This window comes from Odocoileus virginianus, unplaced genomic scaffold, assembly GCF_023699985.2.
Source record: "Odocoileus virginianus isolate 20LAN1187 ecotype Illinois unplaced genomic scaffold, Ovbor_1.2 Unplaced_Contig_29, whole genome shotgun sequence".
Lineage (NCBI taxonomy): Eukaryota > Metazoa > Chordata > Mammalia > Artiodactyla > Cervidae > Odocoileus > Odocoileus virginianus.
The window spans coordinates 733,064-741,148 of NW_027224346.1; the positions used below are offsets into that span (position 1 = coordinate 733,064).

General features: G+C 40.4%; 1 long non-coding RNA gene across 1 annotated transcript in view; it reads right to left on the reverse strand.

Annotated features, from left to right (window-relative positions):
- Nucleotides 1-7,610, reverse strand: part of LOC110126674 (uncharacterized) — a 23,667-nt gene extending 16,057 nt beyond the window's left edge. Inside the window, exon 1 of the long non-coding RNA XR_002310508.2 lies at nt 7,364-7,610. This is a non-coding gene — a long non-coding RNA (uncharacterized lncRNA). The remainder of the gene's footprint in view (nt 1-7,363) is intronic.
- Between the last annotated feature and the right edge of the window lie 475 nt (nt 7,611-8,085).

Genomic DNA, 8,085 nt, shown 5'->3' on the forward strand with positions numbered 1-8,085 from the left:
GATTTGTTCTTTGAACTCCCAGACTGTCAGAGAAGACTCCTCTTTGAGAAGAAATAAGATACAGATGGCACAGAAGCTTAGGACAGGAGATGGGAATGAGACAGGTCTTTCTCTTTTCTGCCAGGAAATGCTCAGTGTAACTTTTTTTTTTTTTAATACATGCAGTAACCAAAGAGAATTGTACAAAAGGAAGAGTTAAGGTGCAGATATGTTCAGAGACCTCAAGTCAGGAGTATGCAGGTAAACTGCAACCAAAGTCCACTTCTCTTCCTGGAGTATGAGTTTTGCCAGATGGTTACATACCTTAGCCTGGACACTTAATTTTCATGTGAAAGAAATTCATGCAACCTTGAACTATGTGACCTTAAACTAGCTCTGTAGAGGTCATTATGAACAAATTAATTCAGAGTGAGTTAGTTCATTTCTAATGGTAGGGAACAAACAATAATTTGGTATGTTTTGCACTTACTACCATTTCTTAAAATCTTGAGAAAATCACTGTGTCATCATCTATGGGTACTTTTTATTAGGAAAGAAGTTATCCATTCACACTAGAGATTGCAGACGGAATGGAACTTCATCCTGCAATTCTAGAACAAACTTCACAGTAAGAATTAAGTTTTTACAGGGTGGAGAAAAACAAAAGAGAGGGGGGAAAATCCCTCAGGACAAGGTTTCTCAAATTTGGCTGCTTTCAAGGACGTATTCTTGGGAGGGGATTGCAAGTTTTCTATGGTCACATTTAAAATTTTATGTTTTACTTTTGTTCATAGTCTAAAAAAATACACACTTGTTTGGGACTATCTGGACAACCATCTTCTGTAGCAGAGTGCTACCACAGGAACCATACCACTAAACCAGAACTGCGGTCTGTCCTCTAATTCTTGCTTTGCTTCTTTGCTTTACAGTCAGGTATTCTAATATAGAAATTTTCCTCTTCCAGCTCTTAGTATTGTTTCCTTTCGTCCCTTTCTCCTTCTGTACCAAAACTCCCAGGGAGCCTACCTTGCTGTATGTTGAACCCTTATCATATTTTTTAGTTATATCAAATTTTTAAATGGTTTGTCTTTTTGACTAGGGGGAAGCAAGGGAAGTTGATAGAATAGATCCTCAAGTGATATGGACTCAATTTCTTGCTGGAATTTGCAAACCCAATTTAAGTACGATCTTAGTTGTCAGAAGATTATTTTTTAAATGTAGAAATTCAAGAAGACAGCCTTTGAGAATGCAAATTTTGAAGAACTTGGAATCTTTTTTTCATTTCAATTATAGTAGTAACCACAGAGCTCAGCTAGCAGGATATCACAGCGTGTTCAACATAAGGAAATCACAGTAACATAAACAGCCTCTCTTCCTTGGGTGTTGGGTGCTCTCTTTGCCCTGCACCATTTCCTGCGTGTTATTGATTAGAGGAATAGCAATAAAGAGCTCTACAGGGGTGGAAAATTAAATCATGGTGACTAGCTAAGTAGTGATGAATGGATTTGAGGAGAAGAAATAAGATGATTCCTTACAATGTAGAAATGATGCTTCCAGAACTTTTCAGGATTATTTGCATCTCTGTTGGGGGTGAAATAAGGCTTATGTGAGGACAACAAAAAAATGATAAGAATGCCTGAAATTCACAGAGTGATTAAAACAAAAATGAAGGCAAAACAGTTCACAGGGGAGAGGTATGGATGGAAGAGAGGCCTTTAACTTGAGATATCCCTCATGCCTGCAGACTTCAAGGGCTTGGGCTCCCAGAGGGATGAGCTGGTTTCAGCACTTGTTGGGACTGACTTGCTGGTCCTGAAACCTCTGGGGATGTCTCCTCACACTAGCATTTACAAATAAACACCTCTATTAGAATTACATTTTAATAGAGTCTACTACTGGAAAGGGTTACACATGAATGAAGTTGAGAAAGAAAGACTGTTAGACCTTCTATTCAATTTCACTTATTCATCTTTTCACCACACCTCGAAGGCTGTTGGTCACAATGGAAACAAATTATAATTCGAAAGAAATTACTTTATTAAATTCACACCTGTATACAACACACATTGTCATTCTAATCTCTATCTAAAATGAAATTTAGAATGGAGTTTTTAATAACTCAAATATTTTCACTTAAAATGGTAATTTCAAGATTCTAGTCAATGCTTTTTCTGACATCAATTAATATGTGTGGGATGATTCATGAGAAAAGGAGTGTATATATACATGAACAGCATACATGGAATATTTTTGAGAATTTCAGCCAAACACAAATATAGTAGTTTTAATGACTGCTTTTTAAAGTCCAAAGTGTTTTTGCCAAAGTGCTCATATAATCCAATTTTAGTGTACTGATAATTTAAACTTGTTTCACATAAAAGTTGATTTATGACTTGTAATCTGTTCTATCTCTCTGAATTGGAAGCATACAGCAATTTCTTTCCCTGATTTCAGCCCTCAAATGTTCAGAATGAGAGAGATATTAAGGAAATTCGTAGAATAATGAATTTCTCTTATTAGCAGGGTAATGTGGGGAGATTTGGGGTGCTTCAGGAAAAACTTATAACCACCTGAAAATCGCCAACCTCCTTTCATCTAATAGAGCTTGAAAATATATCATTAAAACCAAATTTTTAAAAACATTGTTACCCTCAGGAGCCATCTTATATAAAGTCACTTCTTTGGGAGGTATAGTGCAGGCATCTGGTCCTGAGGCTCAGAGATGAGGATGTGTGTATTTACACCATCTTTTTCTTTGTGGTCTAGACCATTAACAGCAACCCTGGGAAGGGGCGCTGTGAAGAGTAGGGAAACTGAGAAGGTTCTCCTGCTGTGGGGAGCCCCAGAATCAGGACCCTTAGCCTCAGAGGCAGCGGGAAGTCACAGAGGGAAGTCACTGCCAAGGAAAAGGGACCTGCAAAGAGACCAAGGGAACTGTATTACGGTTGTCCTTAGGACCACTCATCCTGATTTCTGTAGGCTCTAAACTGTTGTGATTAGTGTAGAAAGACTGGGGGAAGGTGGTGGGAGATTGTGGGTAGGGAGATTTGCTTAAGCCCTTCATGCATTTATGTTTAACATTCTATGAAAGAACACTAGGGTCTTCCAATACCTACTTTACTGTAACCGTGTTTGACACAGGCAGGCAGGGACTCTAAGCACTGGAGACTAAAAATTGACTTCTCTAGTCAACGTGGAGAGGCAGATGGGGTTGGGAGGTTCTGTGCTTGTATCTCTAACTCCATAGACAAGGCTGATCCTGGGAATGAAATAAATTATTTCTGGAGTCCTTCAACCTTGGAGCCCTAGGACGACTACTAGGGAGAGGGTATGTGGGTGGGGATGTGAACTGGTCTAACAGAATGTGGGGGTGTGGACAAAGGGGCAGAACTTCCCGAGGGCTTAGCAACAGGGACTGTGGGCAGTCACAGTACAGACTCCCCAAGTCTTTACCACCTACTGCAGTTCTGAGGGTAAAGGAAAGGAGGTAGGTGACAGTTTGCTGGGGTCTTCCCCTCTTTCTCATCACACACTGCAGTCTTCACATTCAACCTCCCCACACACTCCAAATTTTATCACTCTCATCTATACCATAATAGGTCCCTGTTTTCTGTTTTCTGGTGGAAGAATATTTCTTTCTGGTGTCAGTAATGATAATTTTAAGATACATTCCAGATAAGATAATAAAATAATAAGAGCCATGAAATGGTTACTGTCAACCACCCCTCTCTCCTTTACTGATAAAACATTCCTGGTGGGGATGTTGACATGCTGACAAATAGTTCTTCAAGGCTTCCTCTGAATTCTCCAGTAGCAAAGTACCTGGGTAATGGACTGGAACAAGAGAACAACTCCAGAATGCAGACACCTTTTGAGTGGAGAACAGACAATGGCTAAGATTTTGGAAGTACAAAAGTTAGTTGTCTTTGTTCTTTAGTATCCTCACCACTGGACAGAGTGTGTGCTCATCCAACTGAATGAGTCTTCTTAGGGCACTGAAATCTCTCCCTTTTAGCTTTGCCCAAATCTTCCATCCAACATCCTAACTCCTTACCCAGTGAACAGCCCAGATGCAATTATTTTCAATTAAATTCTACTAGAAACATTTCCGTATCTGTGACTATTCAAAAATATCTTGACTTTTGTGATTTCAAATAAAACCCACATACTATTGAATACTTTGAAAACATTAAAAGAATGACGTAAGCCAGACTTTAGTTTATAAATGGGCTGAACTCTGTGGAAAGCATAGACCTCTTTGCAGGAAGAACCTCTTCAGAAATCATCAGCTTTTGCCCACTCATACAATTTCCCTCATTCCGATAGCTGGGAGAGAAGTGGTTTTGCTGTCACAATATCCAAAAGACTGATTATTGTAGCTCTCTTTTAGCTTTAGATGTTATGTGGTCCAATTCTCCTGTTTAATAGATAAGGAAACTGAGTTCTCCTGCTCTACTTCCAGTCAGAAGTGGTAGAACCAAAGAACACATCTCCAAACTCTCAAACTAGTGACCTTTCCTCCCACAAGATAACTTTCTGCAAAAAACAGAAGGGGTCAGGGGCTCTCCTCAGACCTATGAAAGCTATCCACTCAGTTATAGGGAAGAGACATGCACTGAAGACAATAAGGTAGAACTACTTGTTTTTATATATACACACACAAACGTGACAACATTCCAGGCACATGAATTCAAACAGCAGTTGCCAAAGAGTGCAGAGAGAATGAAGTCATTTATGTAAACCAAAATGAATAATGTACATTTTCCATGGACCAAGTCTGAAGTTGCATTGCTCCCGATAATAGTGCTTATCTCTGGAGAGGACTCTAGATCTGGGGGTAGTAGTCAAAGGAGAGTTTGTCCTTACATGTATTGTTTGTATTTTTATGAGGAGAATCTACTTATGGGTTAATTATTTAAGAATTAGTTTAAAAGAGTAAAGCTACATTTTTTTTTTTTAAACTGTCCTCTGTGAGTTCATCGCTGAACTTTTAAGGCTTCAGTTGCCAATGGGGCAGTAAATCAAGTGCATCATTCTATCAGCAATGAGCAGTGAGGGGAAAATATTCTCCTTTGAAGAGTAAAGACCCATCTCACAATGATTTCTCAATTACCCTTTCCCCCTACTTAATAACAACAACAAAAATAAGAAACATCTTTTAAAAGAGAAAAGCTGCTTCCCTGGGGATGAGTAAATAATCCCTTTCCTCTTCCAGTATTGACTTTGGATATGTCAGTTTTGTGAAAGGTGTGGAAAGCATGAAGTGGTAAGTTTTGAAATGATTTTTATAGTTTATGTAGAAAAAGGTAATTTCTAGGAAACTGGTCTTCTTATGCTAAATAGGGAACAGTTCTCTCTCCACCCTCCATTTCTCCCCTGACTTTGGGGATGGTTTTGTTACTTCTCTGTTGATGACCAAAGCATCTCGATTCTTCATGAAAAGTCTGAGGTAGATCACAGGGACCTTTGTTGGAAATATACAAACATATACTTATGTGTTTATATACATCGATAATATAGTATGTGTGGGTATGCTATTTGATGAAATGCTGTAAAATTCCTCTCCCATTCCCAAGTACCATCAAGTTTCTGCCAAGAGAGCAAAATTGGCTTTTCTGATTCCTGCCAAATCCTGTTTAGGGAAACCACCTGTGGTCTCAAAGTTGTGTTACTATTTCCATATACTTGTGAATATTTTCTGCTCAAAAAGGAACAACTCCCCCTGCTCCTTTCTCATCCATGTGGTGTCACACACGTGGGCATCAAAGGTAAAGTGGTGACATGTCCTTTTTATTCTTTGCCCTACAAGCTCGGGGCCTGGTCCTATTGCCGTTCTTACACTTGTAAATACAGCAAATAGGTTCATTTCTCGAATGCCTGCTCTGCGCCTGGGATCTGAGAGAGAGTGGTGAATACAGTGGATGTGAGCCCTGCCCTCATGGAGCTTATGGTACCTCCGCTGCTAGCAGGATCACTCGGCTCTGTGGAGCTCCCCAGTTACCAGGGCAACAGCACTTTCGGATGCGTTAAGAAGTTCTAACGAATCTGAGGTATCATGCTCCGTTCTGCAAACAAAGTCATTTATTTTAGGCTGAAGCATTTGCAGCAAAATTTAAATAATTTATCTGGATTGTGTCAGATTGAACACTTTATGATATCTTTTTGGTTTTCTTCAGTAGCACATTTATTCAATAAAAGCTTTGCCATTTTAGATTTTTTTTCAACTAACTGTTCAAGCTAGATGTATGAACTAAACAGGAAGATGGTTCCAAGAATCTATGCCTGTCTGAGAGAAGTGTTATATAGGTCATTACCAAAGTGAGTCAGGACCTCAAGTATTTTTTTACTCAATGCTCAAAGATCTTGGGACAGAAATAGCAAAAAAAAGAAGAGCCTTTGCTGGGCCACAGCTGCTACTAAACGTTACCTATTCTGAACCAAAGAGCTGGAAACACCCCTGATCCCCCCCACCTTCACCCAAGAAAAAGTACTGAGTCCTGAAATTCCCATTAAAAAAAAATGGAATCCTTTTGGTTATTTGGCATTGCTCTTGGAAAGAAGGCGTGTCAATCTAGGAGGGCCAGCTCTAAACTTGGGCTTGGCATTAACCTTTTGTAAGATTCAGATGTGCAGGTCCCAGCCAGCACAGATGCTGAGGGAATGAGGCACCACAGGTGAGCATCACTGTTTGAAAGCCTGGAGGGAGAGAGAAAGATGCTGGGCAGCCTCACCTGGAGAGGCCCGGAGGGCCACAGCCCCGAAAGAGCACTCTGGACACGGAGGCACAGCGTCTGGAGACGGGTTGCTGCTCGACTCTATAGAAAGCCGGCTCTTGTTTGCCTCTGATTTTTTTCTTAATTTATTTATTTTTAATTGAAGGATAATTGCTTTACAATATTGTGTTGGTTTCTGCCACACATCAACATGAATCAGCCATAGGTATACATATGTCCCCTCCCTCTTGAACCTCCCTCCCCACCTCCCACCCCACTAAGTGATTTCTGATATGTGTTAAAGCACAAAATCGAACTTTCTTCTTTCAGAATCTTAACGAGGGATTTCTTTGGTGGTCCAGTGGCTAGGGCCCCTCGATTCCACTGCAGGGAGCAGGGGTTCCATCCCTGTTGAGGGAACTAAGATCCCACATGCCATTCAGCAAGACCAAAAACAAAAAGAATCCTAACGAATGTTCCTGCATGTGTCCTAAGTTTTTCTAAGACAGAGTGTTGGACATCTCCTGTCCTTGCCCAAGCTGAGGCAGGAGAGGTGAGGTGTAGCACGCTATAAGCTCAGAAGGGCCTTGTCAGAGCATATAGTGTTGGGAGGTCCAGGGTGGTAGAACCTGCTGGCCTCTCTTTCCGTAGCCCACAAGACACATTTGTACCTTTAGCACTTTCCACACAAAGCAGCCTGTGGTAGCAATGCCTGGATGTGGTCCCCATGCTGTTCACGGCACTGCTCTGTGATTCATCTTTCTGCACAGCCTCTGGGAGACCAGCGAGGGATCCACAGCTTCCTGCTGTCCATGTTCGGTAAGCAGAATGTCAAGGTTTTAGAAATGCCTTGCTTTCACTCCGTCTAGAGGTAAAACAGTTGTTAGCAGAAGCACATATTTGCTCCTTGGGGATATGTTTGTGAAAACATAACAAAACCTTTATTTATGAGTTGTATTCATTATTTCAAGCTTTAAGAAACATGGCCTTCTTTTTTTTTTTAATATTTTATTTATTTATTTGGCTGCACCAGGTCTTAGTTGTGGCATGTGGGATCTTATAGTTGTGGCATATGGGACCTAGTTCCCTGACCAGGGATCAAACCCAGGCTCCCTGTATTGGGAGCACAGAGTCTTAGCCACTGGACCACCAGGGAAGTCCCGAAACATGGCCTTCTGAAAAAGTTGAAAAAAATAACATGTTAAAGATGGAGAAATTATACCATTGTTTCTGGGTTGAATGGTGACACAGATAATTTAGTCAAAACATATCTCTATTTTTTGTGTGTGATAAGTTTTTGAGTCTCTGATTATAGCTGGCTGAGGGTTTACCCCCAAATAATGGGGTTTGGAGCATTAATAATAAACCGATAGCTTTCAACAGCAGTTGCTAT